Raw genomic sequence first — 19,498 nt, 5'->3', positions numbered from 1 at the left:
GGTAAAGTCAAGGCTTGGCCAGAGCCTAAGGTTTAAACTGGAAAGATGTCTCTTAAGTAATTTTCAAACCAAGGGGTTTAAAAATAGTAGCTATAGGGTGCTTAGAACACTGCAAACCTTTAAAGGCATTTGTATAAAACAAATGATCAGATGTCTTAGGTAACTGACTAATTAAACTATCCAGTAGTTAATTTAATCTGAAGTTTCTTTCATAACCCTTGACTTTCAACCATGACACATTTTCTTAGAATTTTGGAAACTAAAATAATAAAGTTACATTGGATTAGGTAAATGTAAATCTTTTTAAACAAGGAAAAGAGTAAAAACTAACACAAAAAAAACCTACATAGAAGCAGCTGCATAACTTACTGACCAAGATACATCTGTAGTTAGAAAACAAAAAAATCTCAAATGACACGTGTCTAAAAGGTAATTACACAAAGATATATCAAAATATGTATAAAGCGGGCTGTAAATAAAACGACACTTTATAGATAATGCTCATCATAGAAACCTATAAATTTACACTATACAATGCATATGTCATCAGTAAGTGTCTGAGGAAATCAAGATAATATTTTTGAAACATTCCTGTCTTAATGACTAAAAATGAATTAAAGTGAAAAACTTTTAAATTTTTTGTAAATAACAATCACTAAGTTTTTTATGCAACTTTTAGAAAACTAAAACTGTAGAGATTATAACAAACGATAGAACTTCTAATGAAATCAAGGGTGTCACAAACAGCATTCACCTCTGTTCTTAAGCAGGTGTTCACCAGTGTTCTATCACAGCTGTTTCAGTTGTAGTTTTTTCATCTTTCTAGGAAAATAACTATGTAGGTTAAACAAATGTCTTCAATAAGACATGAAGCAATTTAAATTTTAAACTTGTTAAAAATTAATTATGACAAAAGGAAGCAACAAAACTTAACGTTAAAAAATACCAAAGTTATAACTGAAGTTAAAAACACTTAAATTTAAACATAGTGAAGTTTAACTTTGCTTAATTCTGTTAACACTTAATCTATATTAGATGAAAATGTGACTTAATCTTACTCTGTTATTATAAAAAAAGACAACTAAAAGTTTGGTATACACTTCTTTGAACACAATATAACAGGAATATTGATTCACTATAGAGATTATAGGGATGCAACAAATTTATCACCATTCTATGTTACTTGGTTTTGAGAATAACCTATAATAACTGCAGATGTTATTAAAAATGCTTATTCGTAACAAGAATTTGCTTGGCCTATGTTTAAATTTATTAGGATTTTTAGAGTGCAGTTTTACTGGAAAAAAACCACAACACCACGGATTTGGTAATTTGCTATTCAGCTTTTGTAGTACTTTTCAGAAACATTAAGTCTAGCTTTTTAACTTAAATTCAAAATCTAAATTGGTATATATGCTGTTATACATGTTTGGGGTTTTTTTTATAACAGAAAGACTCATATTAAAATTACCTTATTAAAATTGTAAAAAAATACCAAGCAAATGGGTAATATATGGTTAATATATCTTTGAGATTTTTGAAAACTATATTGATCTAAATCCACAATACACTTATTCAAATGAAAGGTTAAAAATGAAAGTAACTTCTTATTCAATCCTTTTTCTGTAGGGTTAATCATATGATTCTTAACTCAATTTTGAAGAAATGCATCTTGCAGAAATTAACTGTAATTTCAGTAATAATACTGGATCAGTCCATATCATACAATATTACATTATCAGTAGATGTATAGAGAAGATAACATTTTCAAAACTTTCATGTATTACGAATACTGAAACAGAAGAAAAATCTTTTAAATTTCTTGGGTGCGTAAGTATCATCTTTTTCTATGTTATTCTGTAGAAACAAAATCTACAGCTATCATTAGAAATATAACATCTATATATATTCTATTATGCAACATTTTTAAACTTTTTGATCCATTTTTGAAGGCATTTCAATAGGGGCTTCTCTCTGAAGCTTGTGACTGCTATAATTTGCAGATTAGCCAGTAATGCATCTTACAATGCTTTTGATTTTTGCTTTTCAGCTATTTTTCTGAAACCGTGAGAGAGATGCTGAACTTGATATTGACATGTGTCGTAACCCTGTGTCCATGTCTGTGGGAGGATTGAAAGAACTGTGCGTTAGCACGGCTGTGCTCAAAAGACTCTTGGCTTTATGTGGTATCCAGTGAAACCATCTGCTGTGGTGAAGCTGTTGTTTTTCCAAGCTGTTGTTGCTCTGCTGCAGCTGTATTGCAAAGCGAATTCAATTTTAAAAGTGCCGCCGCAGCGCTCGGTGCACGCCGAGGCTCGGTTTCTCCACCCGCCTGTGCCCCGGCTCCGGGCTGGGCACGGAGGGACGGGACCACGCCTCCCTGTGACGTCACGGGCACCCCGGATGAGGGCTGGCCTGGGGGCGGTGCCGCAGGCGGGGTATAGAGCTCCGGCTGTGGTTGCGTCACTGCTGACGTCACGTTGACTGACAGCTGTGGCTCCAAGCCCACCCCTGGAAGGCGGGGCGCAGGGGCCGCCGGGACCGTGGAGATCCCAGACCGCTCTGGCTCGGGCCGAACCCTCCCGTACCCTCCCAGGGGGGACAGGGCTGTCCACTCCACTCCCTTAGGGCCGGAAAGGGGCTCGGCTGCCGGCACGCAGGCGGCCAAGGAAATTTCCCCTCCCTGTTCTGCTGGCACCGGCATACGGGGCGCTGGAACAGTTTCAAGAGAACTCAGACACTCTTGCAAAAGCTCTAAGACCCCTTTTTGCAAATTCTGCCTGCATTTTTGAATCGCCTCCTCGTCTCGGTATAGTTGTTTGTCTGGGCTTCCAACAGGCTTACACATTCTCTTTGCTAAGGTAGATTTCCGGAAGGCTGACACAGACTTTACAGCGTGCGGTAACGAGCATTCCGCATCTGACTGAAACAAACCCTTCTGTTTTTCTGGACCCATAGTGTCCCTTGCCTGAGTTTCAGAGTCCCATATACTGGCGATGACTTCATAAGTCACTGCAGAAGCCGTTAGTTCAGCCGCTACCTCGTCTCTAAGAGTGGTTTTTTCATATACTCTGACGTTGATCTTCTCCCATAGGCTTGGGGTAAAAATATTTTCTGAATCCACGTTAGGGAATTCTACCCGTACCCAGGATAGAAGGCTTTTAAACTGATCCGTGCAAACAGAGAGCAGGTGCTCCTTTACCGTAGCTTCCAAGGTAGCCGAAACCTCCCCCTCAGGTTTGGACACGTTTCCCATGTTTTTGCTCCCTTTTGATGGCCTACCTGACCTCAGGGTCAGCTTTGTCTCAGCTCCTCTATCCGTGATCCGTTCCACAGCTCACAGACGTCCGGCTTGGCTTGTCCGCTCTCACCGGCGCCGGGATTACCGAGATCTTCTTTTTCCCCTTTCCAGGGAGTTTTCCAGCTTTCTGCTGTCTTCTTTTTTTCCAGCTTTCCGCTGTCTTCTCTCTTTATTTGGGTTTTTTTTTTGTTTGTTTGTTTGGGGTTTTTTTGTTGGTTTTTTTTTTTTTTTTTCCTTCAACAGGAGCATTCAGTTCAAAGTGCCCCAAGGTTGGGAGCCATTTGTCTAGTTAAAGGACTTTTGGATTTGGGTTCTTTTCCCTTTGAACTGAAGATTGATGAGAGGGAGGCTGGTTTTTCTCGTTCGGTCTCAGTTGTTTATTTTTTCTTATGAGCATTACAAGGTACAAGGAGCTATGTGCACTACGATAGAAAAGGGGTAAAATGGCTAACAAAGATCTTCTTCAAGGTCTTTTATATGTCCGTTTACCCAATTACCAGATGCCAACCGAGCTATTTTTCTTAGTGACCCGATGACCCGACACCTGTGTGCTGCACTGCTACATTTTCTACCCGATCACCTACTACTACCCAAAAACCCCTAGGAAAAGAACGTGAAGAAGAAAGGACAAGAGACAACACCCTAAATTCTCCATCTTGTCTTCTGCTCTCTAAACTACTTTTTCACCCAGTGATTTAAGAAACTTTCTAATCTACATATTTACACTTTCCCGATCTAACTTGAACATTTGTTTTCATGTATCACCATGAAAACATGCACATGAATTTCATATTATATGAAATTCAGTGTTTCTTTGAATCCTAGAACTAAATATTAAAAACAAGGGCACACAGTCTGTATCTCAGACTCCAACATCTCATAGCTGCTACTATTGAGAACCTTGTTTCAGTAATACGTCAAGAGGCATCTTTCCAGTTTAAACCTTAGGCCCTGGCCAAGCCTTGACTTTACCTGGATAGAGAATTGACAATTAAATCCAGTTTTCTGCATCAAAACAATATTCAGGTCAATTGGACTTGGCAATTAGTGAATTAATATAGCAGCTGGATTTTTACTGTGAGCTTGGAGAATTGTTATCTGGACATGACTTTCCAATCTTGCATTGATTTATCAGCTGTGGCAGACTCTGGGATGAGAGTATATATTTAGTACATTCGGCAATTCATATTACAGATAATTTAGATAAGTTTAATATCGCATAATATTAATTATGCATCTTCTTAATCACTTTTTGATTGCTGTAAAAGTTTTATTTCCTATATCTATACATATGCATGTGTTTTACTTTGGTTTTTCATTGTCAGAACAAGACAGTGGATATTTTACCTTTGTTTATAAGAGAGGGGGAGGAAACGGGTTGCGGTTCAGAAGCGTGGAAACGCTATATATGTATTTTAGATTTTGGAAAAAACACAAATATTGTATATCTATTGGAAATAATTCTTGATCGGTCCTTTTTAAACAAGTCTTTCACAAAGCCAGTTCCATCAATTATCAGGTATTGTTCTAACAAGACTCAAGCAAAGTTGAGAGAGAATTCTTTGGTTCCTGTCAAAGGTTCAGAAGCAAGAAGATAAAAAATTCATTTCAGTTAGTAATTTGGAGTAAAGTGTAGTTTCTGTATTCACAGGTTCAAAGCAGAAGTAACTGCCTAGCGAAGAACATGGAAACTCATTAGCTGCAGAGACGAGCAGACGGCCCAAAGAGCAGAAGAGCGAGCACGCCGATGTGAACCGTATCGAGACCGCAGTTGACGGCTGAACACCTTTGATCCCACATGACAGAGCGATGAACTTTGGGTTTCGTGTGAAAGAGTAGGAAAATCGATATTGTAAAGCCTCATTTGTTAAAGCGTGGTGTGAACTGTGTCAAGATTCAGAAACCTGCATGAGAGATAAAGTCCTTGAAGATGAAGGTGAATCAGGTATCCCCCTTGAGCTGTATCATTTTGGTGATCGCTTTGTGATGCGATTTCACCTGCATCGCTTCTTTTAGTTAACTCAAAAGAAAGTATACCTTATCTCAGTGAAAATAGATTTTGGTATAATATTCAATTTTTCTTTTTATTTATTATGTTCTATATAAAGAGTCAACATCTTATTGTAACCTTATATCAATCTTAGTCACACTTGATTATGAAGAGTTTGAGTCATGAAATTTCAGATATAGATTTATAACAACTCAGCTTTCAATTCAAGCAGTTTCAGCAGAAACTTGAAAGGAATTAGACAAATTAAGCTACTGGTTAAGTAAGCAACCTAGATCTATTTCTCTAGCTTTGAGTGGTCAGTTAACTGATGTTCAAAACTGGAGGCAGAGCGCTCTGTAGAACAGAGCAGCAGTTCTGTTGTTGGTGCGTAGGGCATGAGAGAAGGAAAAATAACCCTGAGTGAAAATTAATCAAAGAAAAGGTTTGAAAGATTTGGGTTGATTTTTTTTTTTTTTTAAAGAGCAGGCAAATGTTGGAGTCTGGAATACAGAGTGCATGCCCTTGTTTCTGATACTTAGTTATAAGATCCAGAAAAACACTGAATTTCATATAATATGAAATTCATGAGCATGGTTTCATGGTGATGCATGAAAACAAATGTTAAAGTTAGATACAAAAAGCTAAAAGTGGAAGTGTGTAGATTAGAAAGTTTTTTTAAATCACTGGGTGAAAAAGTTTGGAGGAGACGAGATGGAGGATTTAGGGTGTTGTCTCTTGTCCCTTTTTCTTTCTTCTTCATGTTCTTCTCAGAGAGATCAGAGATGTTAAGAGAGACACCGGGGTTTCTGATAAGCCCCCGGAAGGGATAAGGCGAGGCACGTACGACACGAGAGGTACAAAAGGCACGGAAGGCACAGTAGAAAAGTGACACGACACACCCCGGGATTGCTCTGTCCTGCGCACCTCAGCACTGTGAGCCAAAGTGAGGAATTCCCTTGAGGTAGCCTAAGGGGCCACAGCTTGGACCGCCACATCTCCAAAGCTGACTCAAAAATCCTTGGGCACGAGTGCTTACCTGGCACACCGCTTTCATGCCCCTCTGTAGGTCTTGGACTTCGACTTAGCTCTCATATGCGTGGGGACGAGAAGCCACGTGGGGCACAAGGGAAGGCCGCCTCACCGTCTGGCACGTTTCTGGCAGGCTGTTGTCTCTTGGACAGGTACAATAAAGAAAACCAAATATCAGTGCAAGATCTTAGCAGCACATCTGTGAAAACCCGACACTCACGATCTCCTGACAATGGCTGGGTCCTTCGCCTGCATGCTTCAGCCCCGCTGGGATGCTGAGGCTTGCGGAGCGAAACTCTTCAAGCGGTATTGCTGTGGATCCGAACGAACCGCCGCCTTGATGAGGTTTGGGAGCCTCCCCGGTTGCGGATGAACGGGGACCCCGGGGTGGGCCGGGGCTGGAAACCCCTGGTTATCCCACACAAGCGGGACCTACGTGGCCACTATCTCTTCTCAACTGGCCCTAGAACACGGTGTACTGCCTGCACCTCTCGGGGTTCTGGCACTCTGCTGCTTTAGGATTCCTGCCTGCAGCTGCCTCAGGGAAATGGGAGCGCTGTTAGGGCTGCTGTTTAGGGTTGGGGGTGGGGTACAACTGTATTCTACCATACCTGTACCCCTTATTTTCACTGTTTGCTCAGCCTTTTTTTTTTTTTTGGAACTCTTGTGACAGATTGAGGGCACTGAGGCGGGACTGCCAAGATGGAATCAAAAGGGAAAAGCAGAAAGATCAGCCCTGCAAATCCACACTGGCTCACCTGTTCAGCTGCTGTTTCCTGGCAAAAAGCTTTGTCCCTCACCACCTCCTCTGAGCAATGCTCCAGGTCCAAGTGCATCCTGGTGCTCCCCCAGACCCTATGAGATGCTCTCACCGTCATGTTGGAGCCTGAGATACAGAGTGTGTGCCCTTGTTTTTAATATTTAGTTCTAGGATTCAAGGAAACACTGAATTTCATATAATATGAAATTCATGTGCATGTTTTCATGGTGACACATGAAAACAAATGTTAAAGTTAGATAGGAAAAGTGTAAATGTGTAGATTAGAAAGTTTCTTAAATCACTGGGTGAAAAAGTAGTTTAGAGAACAGGAGACAAGATGGAGGATTTAGGGTGTTGTCTCTTGTCCTTCTTCTTTCTTCTTCATGTTCTTCTCCTAGGGGTATTTGGGTAGTAGTAGGTGATTGGGTAGAAAATGTCAGAGTGCAGCACACAGGTGTTGGGTCATTGGGTCACTAAGAAAAATAATTTAGTTGGCACCTGTTAATTGGGTAAATGGACATATAAAAGACCTTGAAGAAGATCTTTGTTAGCCATTTTACCCCTTTTCTATCATAGTGCACATAGCTCCTTGTACCTTGTAATGCTGATAACAAAAAATAAACAACTGAGACCGAACGAGAGAAAACCAGCCTCCCTCTCATCAATCTTCAGTTCAAAGGGAAAAAGAACCCAAATCAAAAAGGCCATAAAGAGACAAGTGGCTCCCAAACTTGGGGCACTTTGAACTGAAGGCTCCTGTTGAAAAAAAAAAAAAGGAAAAAAGCAAAGACAGCAGAAAGCTGGAAAACTCCCTGGAAAGGGGAAAAAGATCTCGGTAATCCCGGTGCTGGTGAGAGTGGACAAGCCAAGCCAGACGTCTGTGAGCTGTGGAACGGATCACGGATAGAGGAGCTGAGAGAAAGCTGACCCTGAGGTCAGGTAAGCCATCAAAAGGGAAACATGTCCAGACCTGAGGGGGAGGTTTTGGCTATTTTGGAAGCTATGGTAAAGGAGCACCCGATCTCTGTGTCCACGGATGAGCTTAAAAGCCTTCTATCCTGGGTACGGGTAGAATTCCCTAACGTGGATTCAGACAAAATTTTTACCCCAAGCCTGTGGGAGAAGATAAATGTGAGAGTATATGAAAAAACCACTCTTAGAGACGAGGTAGCGGCTGAACTAACAGCTTCTGCAGTGACTTATGAAGTCATCGCCAGTAAATGGGACTCTGAAACTCAAGCAAGGGACACAATGAGGGTCCAGAAAAACAGAAGGGTTTGTTTCAGTCAAATGCGGAATGCTTGTTACCGCACGCTGTAAAGTCTGTGTCAGCCTGAAATCTACCTTAGGAAAGAGAATGTCTAAGCCTGGTCAAAGCCCAGAAAAACAACTATACAGAGACGAGGAGGCAATTCTAAAACGCGGGCAGAATCTGCAAAAAGGGGTCTTAGAGCTTTTGTAAGAGTGTCTCAGTTCTCTTGAAACTGTTCCAGCACCCGGTATACTGTTGCAGGCAGAAGAGGGAGGGGAAACTTCCTTGGCCGCCTGCGTGCCGGCAGCCGAGTCCCTTTCCGGCCCTAGGGGGGTGGAGGGGACAGCCCTGTCCCCCCTGGGGGGGTACGGGAGGGCTCAGCCCGACCCAGAGCGGTCTGGGACCTCCACGGGCACGGCGGCCCCTGTGCCCCGCCTTCCAGGGGTGGGCTTGGAGCCACAGCTGTCAGTCAACGTGACGTCAGCAGTGACGCAACCACAGCCGCAGCTCCAGGCCCCGCCTGCGGCACCGCCCCCAGGCCAGCCCTCATCCGGGGCGCCCGTGACGTCACAGGGAGGCGTGGTCCCGTCCCTCCGTGCCCAGCCCGGAGCCGGGGCACAGGCGGGTGGAGAAACCGAGCCTCGGCGTGCACCGAGCGCTGCGGCGGCACTTTTAAAATTGAATTCGCTTTGCAATACAGCTGCAGCAGAGCAACAACAGCTTGGAAAAACAACAGCTTCACCACAGCAGATTGATTCGCTGGATACCACACAAACCAAGAGTCTTTTGAGCACAGCCGTGCTAATGCACAGTTCTTTCACTCTACAAATCCTCCCAGAGACATGGACTCAGGGTTACGGGACATGTCAATACAAACTCCAGCATCTCTGGAATGGTTTCAGGAAAAATAGCCGAAAAGTAAAAATCAAAAGCATTGTAAGATGCATTACTGGCTTATCTGCAAATTATAGCAGTCACAAGCTTCAGAAAGAAGCCCTTTTTGAAGTGCCTTCAAAAATGGATCAAAAAGTTTAAAAACGTTGCATAATAGAATACATACAGATGTTGTATTTCTAATGATATCTGTTGGTTTTGTTTTTACAGAATAATATAGAAAATTATATTTATGCATCCCAAGAAATTTAAAAGATTTTTCTTCAGTTTCAGTATTCTCAATACATGAAAGTTTTGAAAATGTTATCTTCTCTATACATCTACTGATAATGTAGTATTGTATGATATAGAGTCATCAAGCAGTATTACTGTAGTTACAGTCAGTTTCTACAAGATGCATTTCTTTAAAATTAAGTTGAAAAATCATATGATTAATCCTACAGAAAAAGGTTTTAATGACAGGTTTCTTTCATTTTTAACCTTTCATTTGAATAAGTGTATTGTAGATTTAGTTCAATACAGTTTTCAGTAATCTCAAAGTTATATTAACCATATATTACCCATTTGCTTGGTATTTTTTTTACAATTTTAATAAAGAAATTTTAATGTGAGTCCTTTTGTTATAAAAAAAAAAAACAAAACCAAACCTGTATAACAGCATATATACCAATTTGGATTTTAGATTTTAGTTAAAAAAGTTAATGTTTCTGAAAAGTACTACAAAAGCTGAATCGCAAATTACCAAATCTGTGGTGTTGTATTTTTTCTCTAGTAAAACTGAATTCTAAAAATCCTAACAAATTTAAGCATATACCAAGCAAATTCTTGTTACGAATGGTATTTTTAATAACACGTGCAGTTATAATAAGTTATTCTCAAAACCAGATAACATAGAATGGTGATAAATTTGTTGCATCCCTATAATCTCTATAGTGAATCAATATTCCTGTTATATTGTGTTCAAAGAAGTGTATACCAAACTTTTAATTGCCTTTTTTTATAATAACAGAGTAAGATTAAGTTGTGTTTTCATCTAATATAGATTATGTTAATAAGATTAAGCAAAGTTAAATTTCACTATGTTTAAGTTTGAGTGTTTTTTACTTAAGTTATAACTTTAGTATTTTTTGACGTTAAGTTTTGTTACTTCCTTTTATCATAATTATTTTTTAACAAGTTAAAATTTAAATTTCTTTATGTTTTATTGAAGACATTTGTTTAAAATGCATAGTTATTTTCCTATAGAGATGAAGATAATTACAACTGAAACAGTGGTGACAGAACACCGGTGAACACCTGCTTAAGAATAGAGGTGAATGCAATTTGTGACACCCGTGATTTCATTAGAAGTTCTATTGTTTGTTATAATCTCTACAGTTTTAGTTTTCTAAAAGTTGCATAAAAAACTTAGTGATTGTTATTTACAAAAAATTTTAAAGTTTTTCACTTTAATTCATTTTTAGTCACTAAGACGTGAATATTTTAAATTTATTATCTTGATTTCCTCAGACACTTACTGATGACATATTCATTCTATAATGTAAATTTATAGATTTCTATGATGAGCATTATGTATAAAGTGTCATTGTATTTACAGGCAGCTTTATACATATTTTAATATATCTTTGTGTAATTACCTTTTAGACATGTGTCATTTGAGATTTTTTTGTTTTCTCACTACAGATGCATCTTGGTAAATAAGTTATGCAGCTGCTTCTATACAGAGTTTTTTTGTCTTGGTTTTTACTCTTTTCCTTGTTTAAGAAGATTTGCATTTACCTAATCCAATGTAGCTTTATTATTTTAGTTTCCAGAATTCTAAGAAAATGTGTCATGGTTGAAAGTCAAGGGTTATGAAAGAAACTTCAGATTAAATTAACTACTGAACGGTTTAATTAGTCAATTACCTAAGACATCTGATCATTGTTTTATACAAATGCCTTTTAAAAGTTTGCTGTGTTTTAAGCATCTTATATAGCATCTTTATAGCTGCTATTTTTAAACCCCTTGCTTTGAAAATGACTTAAGAGACATCTTTCCAGATGAGGCCTAAGGCTCTGGCCAAGCCTTGACTTTACCTGGACAGAGAATTTACCAATAAACCCAGAAGTTTTCTGCATCAAAACAATACTCAGGTCAATTGGACTTGGCAATTAGTGAATTAATATAGCAGCTGGATTTTACAGCGGGCTTGGAGAATTGTTATCCGGACATGATTTTCCAATCTCCCATTGATTTATCAGCAGTGACAGACTCTGGGATGAGAGTATATATTTAGTATATTTAGTAATTCATATTACAGATTATTCAGATAAGTTTAATATTGCATAATATTAATTATGAATCTTCTTAATAAGTTTTTGATTTCTGTAAAAGTGTTATTTCCTATATGTGTATACATGTGCAAGTGTTTTAATTTGATGGTTTTTCATTGTCATAACAAAAAAAACAAATACCTTACTTAATTACAAAAAAAGGGGGGGAACCAAGGCTATGCCTCAGAAGTATAAAAACCTTATAAATCTTAAATTTTTGGGAAAAGTGTAAAGATCTTATATCTATTGCAAATAATTCTTGAACGGTCCTTTTTAAACAAGTCTTTTACTAAGCCAGTTCCATCAATTATCAGGTATTGTTCTAACAAGACTCAAGCAAAGTTGAGAGAGAATTCTTTGGTTCTGGTCAAAAGTTCAGAAGCAAAAAGATTAAAAAATTCATTTCAATTAATAATTTGGAGGAAAGTGTATGTTTGTGTATTCACAGGTTTAAAGCAGAAGTAACTTCCTAGCGAAGAACATGGAAACTCATGAGCTGCAGAGACAAACAGATGGCCCAAAGAGCAGAAGAGCGAGCACGCAGATGTGAACCGTATTGAGACCGCAGTTGACGGCTGAATGCCTTTGATCCCGCGCGCGAGAGCGATGAACTTTGGGTTTTGTGTGAAAAAGTGGGAAAATGAATATTGTAAAGCCTCATTTGTTAAAACATGAGTGAAGGAAAAATAACCCTTCTTGAAAAGTAATCCAATAAAAGATTTAGGTTGATTTTCTTTATTGTTTTTTTGTTTTTTTTTTTAAAAAGAGAGGGGCAGATGTTGGAGTCTGAGATACAGAGTGTGTGCCCTTGTTTTTAATATTTAGTTCTAGGATTCAAGGAAACACTGAATTTCATATAATATGAAATTCATGTGCATGTTTTCATGGTGACACATGAAAACAAATGTTAAAGTTAGATAGGAAAAGTGTAAATGTGTAGATTAGAAAGTTTCTTAAATCACTGGGTGAAAAAGTAGTTTAGAGAACAGGAGACAAGATGGAGGATTTAGGGTGTTGTCTCTTGTCCTTCTTCTTTCTTCTTCATGTTCTTCTCCTAGGGGTGTTTGGGTAGTAGTAGGTGATTGGGTAGAAAATGTCAGAGTGCAGCACACAGGTGTTGGGTCATTGGGTCACTAAGAAAAATAATTTAGTTGGCACCTGTTAATTGGGTAAATGGACATATAAAAGACCTTGAAGAAGATCTTTGTTAGCCATTTTACCCCTTTTCTATCGTAGTGCACATAGCTCCTTGTACCTTGTAATGCTGATAACAAAAAATAAACAACTGAGACCGAACGAGAGAAAACCAGCCTCCCTCTCATCAATCTTCAGTTCAAAGGGAAAAAGAACCCAAATCAAAAAGGCCATAAAGAGACAAAGTCACTCCATCAGATGTCACTGGGAGCCCACCAGAAACTCCTCTCCTCCGGCATTCCATGCCGATGTTGATTTGCCACTCGAATTTGGCCCTGTAATAACGGCAAAATTGTTGCCGTCCGTCAGGTACGTGTTGTTAGACGCAGGTTTTTCCATAGCCATCTTTTCAAGAACGGGGTGCCATCCCTGCTTGATTGCTAAATTATCAATAAATTCTGGAAAAACTAAATAAGAAAAAAAATCTAAGATACTGAGGAGTTAATATGGAAACCTTTATATCATTAAACTAATATGTTTTGAAATAAAGTGAACTCTTCCAGGCCTACTGCAAAAATCAAATTCCTAAAAATAAAATAACCAAAAAACAAACAGCATCAAATTCCCATCAATGTCATCAATAAAATCACAGTACCTCCACCAACTAAGGGAAAAAAAATCTTAACCTAGAAAAAATCTGAACCCCCCTCAAAAAGATTCAACACTGAAACACAACTCATCCAAACACTTCAACTAACAATACCAAAACAAATATTCCCCCTATCTAAACCACCAATACCACATAAAACAACTAATGTACTCTCATCACAGTGCATCCGTGTCAAAAATCTAAATTGCCCTAAAATTTTTAATTTAATCACAACCCCAAAATAAAAACTTTAATCTCATTAACAAAAAAAACCCCAAAACAGGTAACACAAATAAAACCCACACCGTACAACCAACTACCGGCAAAAACAGATGCTATGCTCTGTCACTAACAGTTCTTATCACATCAGCAAAGTTAAACGTAAATAAAATGCAACCCTATTGAACTCCACACAACAAATCACACCAACTATTAAAAAATAATCAGACCAACACACTGAACTCAAAACCATTCAACTAACCCTAAACAATAGTTAAAAAAAACCCCAAAGCTCTACCTTTATACTAATACATAATTACAATACTCAATAAAAAAAAGTAATACCTAATGAAAAACATAAAAAATCGATCTAAACTACTAAAATGTTAAAAAAATCACCCCCAAAAATTTACCTATAAAAATCCACCATATAAATGCCTGTGTCCCCAGAAGTAAAACTAATAAGAAATACACTACAGAAAGAAATCCAAACTTATCATCAACACCTAAACTAAAAAAGACAACATTAAATAAATAGAACATATACGTTTTTATACACCAACTACAAACAAAATAAAATTATACCATCAATTACTAAAAATCACCTTAAAACCACTCAATAAAAAAACTTTCAAAAATTGAAAACTGCATCTAACAAAAGCCACCTAATTAACACCCCAAACTCAGCTAAACAAACCAACCCTACCCCATCTGAACTCCTACATCCAATAAACAAAACCCAATAAGGTGTGTTCCTTCTATTCCAGGTGTGCCCAGGTGTCCCCAGATGTCCCCAGGTCCCCCCAGGTGAGTTCCAGATGTATCCTCTCCATCCCAGATGTGTCCCAGGTACCCCCAGGTGTCCCCAGGTGTCCCCAGGTGTGTCCCAGATGTATCCTCTCTATCCCAGGTGTCCCCATGTATGTTCCCAGGTACCCCCCCCAGGTACCCTCAGGTGTGCCCAGGTGTGTTCCTTCTATCCCAGGTGTCCCCAGGTGTGTCCCCAGGTGTATCTCAGGTGTCCCCAGGTGTGCCCAGGTGTCTCCAGGTATATCTCAGGTGTCCCCAGGTGTGTCCCAGGTGTATCTCAGGGGCCCCCAGGTGTCCCCAGGTGTGTCCCCAAGGTGTCCCCAGGTATCCCCAGGTGTGTCCCCAGATGTCCCCAGGTGTATCTCAGGTGTCCCCAGGTGTGTCCCAGATGTCCCCAGCTGTCCCCAGGTGTGTTCCAGGTGTGTTTCTAGAACGTGTTCTAGATTGTTCTAGATCGGGTTCTAGATCGCGTTCTAGACTGGGTTCTAGAGCATTCTAGACCACGTTCTAGATTGTTCTAGACTGGGTTCTAGAGCGTTCTAGATTGGGTTCTAGAGCGTTCTAGATCGTGTTCTAGAGCGTTCTAGACTGGGTTCTAGATTGTTCTAGATTGGGTTCTAGATTGAGTTCTAGGCTGTTCTGGACTGGGTTCTAGACTGGGTTCCAGGTGTGTCCTCAGGTGTGTCCCAGCTGTCCCCAGGTCCCCCCAGGTGTCCCCAAATGTCTCCCAGATGTTCTCCAGGTGTCCCCAGGTGTGTCTCAGGTATCTCAGATGTTCCCCAGCTTTCCCCAGGTGTGTCTCAGCTGTCCCCAGGTGTCCCCAGTTGTCCCCAGGTGGCCCCCAGGTGTCACCAGCTGTCCCCAGGTGCATCTCAGCTGTCCCCAGGTGTGGTTTTGGTGTCCCCAGATGTGTCTCAGGCCCCCCCAGGTGTCCCCAGGTGTGTCCCCAGGTGTCCCCAGGTGTGTCTCAGGTATCTCAGATGTTCCCCAGATGTTCCTCAGCTGTCCCCAGGTGCGTCTCAGCTGTCCCCAGGTGTCCCCAGTTGTCCCGAGGTGGCCTCCTGGTGTCACTAGGTGTCCCCAGGTGTATCTCAGCTGTCCCCAGGTATGGTTTTGGTGTCCCCAGGTGTGTCTCAGGTCCCCCCAGGTGTCCCCAGGTGTGTCCCCAGCTGTCCCCAGGTGTGTCCAGGTGTCCCCAGGTGTGTCCAGGGGTCCCCAGGTGTGTCTCAGGTGTCCCCAGGTGCGCTCACATTGTCGGTCAGGGTGACGTCGGCCCCTCGGGTCAGCGGTCGCGGAATGACCTCGATGTGTTTGTGCTCGGCCGCCCAAATGATCGGGGTGCAGCCGCCGTTGTCCTGAGGGGTCATCCAGGGGTCAGCGCCGCCTCCAGACACCCAAAATCACCCCAAAACACCCCAAAAACAACCCAAAACCAGCACAAAACCAGCCCCAAAACAACCCCCAAAACAACCCCAAAAACAGCCCTAAAACAGCCAAAAAAACACCCAAGAAACAACCCCTAAACAGCCCAAAAACAGCCCCAGAGCAGCCCTGACCCTCTGACTACTGCCAGGACACTCCGGACACTGAGTGGACACTCAGGGGTCACTCAGGACACAGTGAGTGGACACTCAGGGGACACTCACACACTCAGGGGTCACTCAGGACAGTGAGTGGACACTCAGGGGTCACTCACTGACCTCTCACCTGGGCGTTGACGTCCACCTGTCCAGTTCCCAGCAGGGACACACAGAGTGGACACTCACACACTCAGAACACACTCAGGGCTCACTCAGAACACTCAGGACAGTGAGTGGACACTCAGGACAGTGAGTGGACACTCAGTGGTCACTCACTGACCACTCACCTGGGCGTTGACGTCCACCTGTCCGGTTCCCAGCAGCAGCTCCACCATCTCCAGGTTCCCGTTCTTGGCCGCGTGGTGCAGGCAGGTGGAGCCGTCCTCCTCCTGCGACGTCATCGACAGGGGACGCAGTGACGTCATCGACGGCCGCGCCGTGACGTCATCGACGGCAGAGCCGTGATGTCATACACGGGGCCGCAGTGACGTAATCAACGGGGCCGCCATGATGCCATCAACAGCAGCGCCGTGACATCATACACGGGGGACATTGTGACGTCATACACGGGGGTGGTGACATCATATGGGGGCGTGTGGTGATGTCAGACACGGGGGGGTGGTGACGTCATACACTGGGGGGGCTTGTGATGTCACACAGGGGGCGGTGACGTCACGAGCTGGCGATGACATCACGGAGTGCGGATGACGTCACCGGGCGGGACACGTGACATCACGTGGGGAGAGAAGGTGACATCACAGGGAACACTATGACATCACCGGGCTGACGATGACATCACAAAACTGGTGATGACATCACCGGGTGCGGGGCAGGGACAACGTCACCGGGATCAAAATTGAGGTTCCCAAAGATCCTGAAGGAGATTTGGGGCAGTTTTGGGGGATTTGGGGCAGTTTTGGGGGGTTTGGGGACAGAAGATGAGACACCCCAGGCAGGAGACACAGCCCCGGTGGAAACGGCGCCCAATGCGCACGTCAGGGTGGCATTCAAGAAATGTGCCCTAAAATCCAGAAATCGGCACAAAATCAGCCAAAATCAGCAAAAATCGGTGAAAAAACGGCAAAAAAACAGCCTGAAGTAGCCCAAAATCACCCAAAACCACCCTGAAATCAACCAAAATCAGCCTGAAATAACCCCAAATCAGCCTGAAGTACCCCAAAATCACTCAAAATCAGCCTGAAACACCCCAAAATACCCAAAAATTGCCATGAAACACCCCAAAATCACTCAAAATCACCCTGAAATCAACTGAAATCAACCTGAAACACCCCAAAATCAGTCTCAAGCACCCCAAAATCAGCAAAAAAACAGCCTGAAATCACCAGAAATCACCCTGAAATCAACCAAAATTGGCCTGACATGCACCAAAATCACTCAAAATCAGCCTAAAATACACCAAAACCAAACTGAAGTCACCCGAAATCCGCCTGAAACACCCCAAAATCAGCCTAGTCAACCAAAATCACCCTGAAGTCACCTAAAATCAAACTGAAATAACCCAAAATCACTCAAAATCACCCTGAAATACCCTGAAATCAACCAAAAATCTCCAAAAAACCTCCCAAATCCCCCAAACTGATCCCTAAAAGGCACAAATTGAGGTTCCCAAAGATCCTGAAGGGGATTTGGGGCAGTTTTGGGGGATTTGGGGATTTTTACAGAATTTTCTTGTATTTTATGAGATTTTTTCTAGATTTTTTAGGATTTTTCCAGCGATTTTTTGCAATTTTTTCGTATTTCATGGGATTTTCATGGGGTTTTTTTTGGATTGGGGTAATTTTTGGGTTAAATTCCGGTGATTTTGGGTTTTTCTGGACTCACAGTAGTGCAGAAGTGCCCGCAGCCAGGGTAGCAGTGCTGTTTGACCCCAAAATTCAGGATTTTTATGGGATTTTTTGCCGTTTTCTCGTATTTTATGGGATTTTTTGGTTTTTTTTTTTTTTATTTGAGGATTCTTTTGGATTAAATTCCTGGGATTTTGGGTTTTTCTGGACTCACGGCAGTGCAGAAGTGCCCGCAGCCGGGGTAGCAGTGGTGTTTGACCCCCAAAACTCAGGATTTTTATGGGATTTTTTGCCGTTTTTGCATATTTTACCCAATTTTCACGGGGTTTTTTTTGGATCTGAGGATTTTTTGGGTTAAATTCCGGTGATTTTGGGTTTTTCTGGACTCACGGTGGTGCAGAAGTGCCCGGAGCCGGGGCACCCCTTTTCTTGTTGCAGCACAGCTCCTTTTTGGGAGGGGGTCTAGACCTAGAAGGGCTTCCAATAAAGCAGGGTGCTGCTGTCCAGGGCAGTTGGAGTTGTTCTCTGCCTGCTTTGGGGGTGAGGAGCAAAGGCTGAGGGGGACAGGGTGGGCACTGGGGGGCTCCCGTGTCCCTTGGGGCACGCCGAGGTCCCCGGCAGAGGGAGGCAGGCGCTGCGCTGGAGGAGCAAGGTGAGCGGGGAATGGGGAGGGCTCGTGCCGGGTACCCTTGCCCAGAGGGGATCCCGAGCTGCCAGGAAATTCCCTGCGAGGGCTGGATGCAGAATCCAAAAAGCTGTGGAGTTGTTCTGGTTTTTACGGTAGGTATTGGCAAGGAACGGGAACTGATCTCTCTAAATTCCCTTGGAAAGAAAGCCCCTCTCTGTGCACACCGTCTTTAGGGTTTTGTTATGTCAGGAACGGCTTAGGGTTAAGAAAGTGGGTTTTGTTTTTCCACCTCTTACTTCCCTGTAAAATATGAGTGTATAAAACACATCTGTGCATCCATGAGGTACTAAAATGCACCAAGAGAAATTTCTGTGCCTAAGTTCCAGAGAGACGAGCGCGTTCTGCACTCGGGGTTCACCAGAGCTTTATATTTTCGTCATTCTGACCTGTTAGCTGAATGAATGGGTAGAGTTTCAAAGAGAAAGCAATGCAAATTTCAAAAAGCAGAACATTAGAAAGAGAAATATATAAATATATACATGTAAAAGTAAATATAGGGGAGCTAGATAGATATATATAGAGAGAGAGTTAGAGAGAAAGAAAAAAGAAATAAATACAAGTAATCCAAATCTAGACAAGTAGATTAATATTCAGTATGAAAACCATATGGATAGATGCTAATATAATATATTTTAATATCTGTTGTGTATTATATCTAGGTGTGTAAAAAAAGAAGTTCAATATGATAGAAATAGGTATGAAAAATATTTAAATCAAGGGACTTTTTGTTTTTTATTTACTTACAGGCATGGCAATTAAATGAATAATATAGAAATGAAAATATACACATCTATAATAAACAAATGAAGATAGATAGATAGCCATTAAATAGAAATAAATACAAGTAATCCATTTCTGGACAAGTAGATTAAAACCTCAAAAAAAGCTCAGAGGCTAGAACTACATGAAGGCCTCCACCCTGAGAGACATGAACTTAAGGAACACCATTACAAAGTCCTTTATCCCACAGTCCTTTTTCCCAACACACAGGAAGTACCAATATAACGTAATTAGTATAGGTTTTTCTTACTCTTTTGAACCCCACATCGGGCAGTGAATAATGTAATGCTTA

This window comes from Poecile atricapillus, chromosome 12, assembly GCF_030490865.1.
Source record: "Poecile atricapillus isolate bPoeAtr1 chromosome 12, bPoeAtr1.hap1, whole genome shotgun sequence".
Taxonomy (NCBI): Eukaryota; Metazoa; Chordata; class Aves; order Passeriformes; family Paridae; genus Poecile; species Poecile atricapillus.
This window is presented reverse-complemented; position numbering follows the sequence as displayed.